We start from the raw sequence: 5000 nt of genomic DNA on the forward strand, positions 1-5000 counted from the left end.
AGTCCACTTTGAATGGAAGTCAATGGGAGGACTCCCAGGGGCACGGGCGCTGTGCTCTCCAAAACCTAAGTCCATTTTGAATGGGAGTCAATGGGAGGACTCCCAGGGGCACTGCATCACTGGCACTTTAGCCTCCAAAACCTAAGTCCATTTTGAGTGGGAGTCAATGGGAGGATGCCCAGGGGCACTGCATCACTGGCACTTTAGCCTCCAAAACCTAAGTCCATTTTGAGTGGGAGTCAATGGGAGGATGCCCAGGGGCACTGCATCACAGGCACTTTAGCCTCCAAAACCTAAGTCCATTTGAGTGGGAGTCAATGGGAGGATGCCCAGGGGCACGGGCACTGTAAACAGGGGATGCCCAGGGGCACGGGCACTGTAAGCAGGGGATGCCCAGGGGCACGTACTTCTTAAAGTGGGGTTATTTTGGTTTTAACACAGGGGGGGGTGCTTAAGAGTGGGTGCACAGGGCCCCACGGTGATCAGGTAGTGCAGGGGGGTCCTCCCCGGAGGTGTGCTTGCCGCCCTGGGAGTGCTGTTCCCCGGGGAGGCCAAGAGTGTAGTGTTGTTCCCCGGGGCTCCCAAATTTTGCAGTGTGAGAGTGTGTTTGACTTGTTGAGTATTTTGTGGGTGTGAAATGCACCGTTTGGCGCCCGAAAGTGTGATTTTGCTGGGATGGTTTTGTTCTTCAAGTGAGGGCAAGGGGCAGCGGTGTGTGCGGTTATTTTCCCCGAAAAAAGTGTCCCCATTTCGGTAGGCGTGTTTGAAATGTTGTTTCGCTCGCAGCGTCGGGGAAATGCGCGTGCGGCCGCGGGTCTCGATGTGCCCGTGTTCCCTCGGGCATACCTATCCAACGAGCCCTGGGTGAAGGTGCTACGAGGTTCCTAAGTGGGGATGCCTGTACATGAAGCCCTTGTTCCCAGCTTTGAATGCACGTTTCCAGCTTGAGAGAAACGGGGGCTTAAAATTCACAGTTATTCGCCCGAACGTGGGATTTCGCTGGGGACGGTTTCTAAATTCAAGTTGGCACGGGGGGCAGCGGTGTGCGCGGTTATCTTCCCGGAAAAAGCCGTCCCCAGCTCGGTGGGTCCGTTTAAAGTTTTGTTTGGGCTCCCGTTTCGCGGGGAAGCGCGTGCGCGTGGCGAGCCTGACCTCCCCGTGTGCCCCTCGCCCAGACCTTTCCAACGCCACCCGGGTGAAGGTGCTACGAGGTCCCGAAGTGGAGATGCCTGTCAATGAGCACCTTTTCCCAGCTTTGAATGCAGGTTTCCAGCTTCAGACAAAATGTGGCTCCAAACGTGCAGTTTTGCGCCCGAACGTGGGATTTCGCTGGGACGGTTTCTAAATTCAAGTTGGCACGGGGGGCAGCGGTGTGTGTGGTTATTTTCCCAGGATTGATGATCCCCAATTCGGTGGGTCCGTTTAAAGTTTTGTTTGGGCTCCCGTTTCGCGGGGAAGCGCGTGCGCGTGGCGAGCCTGACCTCCCCGTGTCCCCCTCGCCCAGACCTTTCCAACGCCACCCGGGTGAAGGTGCTACGAGGTCCCGAAGTGGAGATGCCTGTCAATGAGCACCTTTTCCAGCTTTGAATGCACGTTTCCAGCTTCAGACAAAATGTGGCTCCAAACGTGCAGTTTTGCGCCCGAACGTGGGATTTCGCTGGGGACGGTTTCTAAATTCAAGTTGGCACGGGGGGCAGCGGTGTGCGCGGTTATCTTCCCGAAAAAGCCGTCCCCAGCTCGGTGGGTCCGTTTAAAGTTTTGTTTGGGCTCCCGTTTCGCGGGGAAGCGCGTGCGCGTGGCGAGCCTGACCTCCCCGTGTCCCCCTCGCCCAGACCTTTCCAACGCCACCCGGGTGAAGGTGCTACGAGGTCCCGAAGTGGAGATGCCTGTCAATGAGCACCTTTTCCCAGCTTTGAATGCACGTTTCCAGCTTCAGACAAAATGTGGCTCAAACGTGCAGTTTTGCGCCCGAACGTGGGATTTCGCTGGGGACGGTTTCTAAATTCAAGTTGGCACGGGGGGCAGCGGTGTGCGCGGTTATCTTCCCGGAAAAAGCCGTCCCCAGCTCGGTGGGTCCGTTTAAAGTTTTGTTTGGGCTCCCGTTTCGCGGGGAAGCGCGTGCGCGTGGCGAGCCTGACCTCCCCGTGTGCCCCTCGCCCAGACCTTTCCAACGCCACCCGGGTGAAGGTGCTACGAGGTCCCGAAGTGGAGATGCCTGTCAATGAGCACCTTTTCCCAGCTTTGAATGCAGGTTTCCAGCTTCAGACAAAATGTGGCTCCAAACGTGCAGTTTTGCGCCCGAACGTGGGATTTCGCTGGGGGACGGTTTCTAAATTCAAGTTGGCACGGGGGGCAGCGGTGTGTGTGGTTATTTTCCCAGGATTGATGATCCCCAATTCGGTGGGTCCGTTTAAAGTTTTGTTTGGCTCCCGTTTCGCGGGGAAGCGCGTGCGCGTGGCGAGCCTGACCTCCCCGTGTGCCCCTCGCCCAGACCTTTCCAACGCCACCCGGGTGAAGGTGCTACGAGGTCCCGAAGTGGAGATGCCTGTCAATGAGCACCTTTTCCCAGCTTTGAATGCAGGTTTCCAGCTTCAGACAAAATGTGGCTCCAAACGTGCAGTTTTGCGCCCGAACGTGGGATTTCGCTGGGGACGGTTTCTAAATTCAAGTTGGCACGGGGGGCAGCGGTGTGTGTGGTTATTTTCCCAGGATTGATGATCCCCAATTCGGTGGGTCCGTTTAAAGTTTTGTTTGGGCTCCCGTTTCGCGGGGAAGCGCGTGCGCGTGGCGAGCCTGACCTCCCCGTGTGCCCCTCGCCCAGACCTTTCCAACGCCACCCGGGTGAAGGTGCTACGAGGTCCCGAAGTGAGATGCCTGTCAATGAGCACCTTTTCCCAGCTTTGAATGCAGGTTTCCAGCTTCAGACAAAATGTGGCTCCAAACGTGCAGTTTTGCGCCCGAACGTGGGATTTCGCTGGGGACGGTTTCTAATTCAAGTTGGCACGGGGGGCAGCGGTGTGCGCGGTTATCTTCCCGGAAAAAGCCGTCCCAGCTCGGTGGGTCCGTTTAAAGTTTTGTTTGGGCTCCCGTTTCGCGGGGAAGCGCGTGCGCGTGGCGAGCCTGACCTCCCCGTGTGCCCCTCGCCCAGACCTTTCCAACGCCACCCGGGTGAAGGTGCTACGAGGTCCCGAAGTGGAGATGCCTGTCAATGAGCACCTTTTCCCAGCTTTGAATGCAGGTTTCCAGCTTCAGACAAAATGTGGCTCCAAACGTGCAGTTTTGCGCCCGAACGTGGGATTTCGCTGGGGACGGTTTCTAAATTCAAGTTGGCACGGGGGGCAGCGGTGTGTGTGGTTATTTTCCAGGATTGATGATCCCCAATTCGGTGGGTCCGTTTAAAGTTTTGTTTGGGCTCCCGTTTCGCGGGGAAGCGCGTGCGCGTGGCGAGCCTGACCTCCCCGTGTCCCCCTCGCCCAGACCTTTCCAACGCCACCCGGGTGAAGGTGCTACGAGGTCCCGAAGTGAGATGCCTGTCAATGAGCACCTTTTCCCAGCTTTGAATGCAGGTTTCCAGCTTCAGACAAAATGTGGCTCCAAACGTGCAGTTTTGCGCCCGAACGTGGGATTTCGCTGGGGACGGTTTCTAAATTCAAGTTGGCACGGGGGGCAGCGGTGTGTGTGGTTATTTTCCCAGGATTGATGATCCCCAATTCGGTGGGTCCGTTTAAAGTTTTGTTTGGGCTCCCGTTTCGCGGGGAAGCGCGTGCGCGTGGCGAGCCTGACCTCCCCGTGTCCCCCTCGCCCAGACCTTTCCAACGCCACCCGGGTGAAGGTGCTACGAGGTCCCGAAGTGGAGATGCCTGTCAATGAGCACCTTTTCCCAGCTTTGAATGCACGTTTCCAGCTTCAGACAAAATGTGGCTCCAAACGTGCAGTTTTGCGCCCGAACGTGGGATTTCGCTGGGGACGGTTTCTAAATTCAAGTTGGCACGGGGGGCAGCGGTGTGCGTGGTTATTTTCCCAGGATTGATGATCCCCAATTCGGTGGGTCCGTTTAAAGTTTTGTTTGGGCTCCCGTTTCGCGGGGAAGCGCGTGCGCGTGGCGAGCCTGACCTCCCCGTGTGCCCCTCGCCCAGACCTTTCCAACGCCACCCGGGTGAAGGTGCTACGAGGTCCCGAAGTGGAGATGCCTGTCAATGAGCACCTTTTCCCAGCTTTGAATGCACGTTTCCAGCTTGAGAGAAACGGGGGCTTAAAATTCACAGTTATTCGCCCGAACGTGGGATTTCGCTGGGGACGGTTTCTAAATTCAAGTTGGCACGGGGGGCAGCGGTGTGTGTGGTTATTTTCCCAGGATTGATGATATCCAATTCGGTGGGTCCGTTTAAAGTTTTGTTTGGCTTCCCGTTTTCGTTGTGTAGCTCTGATTTCACTGGGGATAGTTTTATACACTGCTTTAGAGTGGGGCACACACGTGAGAGTTGTTTTTTCATTGGAACTGACTATGGCCATTTCGGTGTAGACGTTTAACGTTTTCTTTCGCTTCCCGTTTCCGTTTTATCCAACCGATTTCGATAGGGACAGTTTTGTTATTTAAGTTGGAGTGGGGCGCGACGGCGTGCGTTGAAATTTTTCGCCGGTTTCAGCTCCGTTCACGGTTGTAGCTCCGTTTGAAGTTTTCTTTCGCTTCCGGTTTCGCGCACGCGCACGTGCGCGTTATAAGTCCCGGTTTTCCGTGTGCCCCCGGTTAATACCTTTCGAATGAGCCTATTTTGATCAAAATCCGTTCGGCGGAACCGAAAATGAGCTCGAAAAAACGGTTTTCCCAGCTTCCAATGCATTTCCCAGCTTCTGATTTACAAGCGTAACATTGTCGCGACCCCCAGTCCACCAGACAGCTACCATAGAGTATATAAGTCATCCTGGGAAAATGAATGGAAGTCAATGGCAGTATGACTTTACAGTGGTTTTGCCCATACCACACAAGCCCAATGAACCAT

The sequence above is a fragment of the Osmerus eperlanus genome, chromosome 4 (assembly GCF_963692335.1).
Source record: "Osmerus eperlanus chromosome 4, fOsmEpe2.1, whole genome shotgun sequence".
Classification (NCBI taxonomy): Eukaryota; Metazoa; Chordata; class Actinopteri; order Osmeriformes; family Osmeridae; genus Osmerus; species Osmerus eperlanus.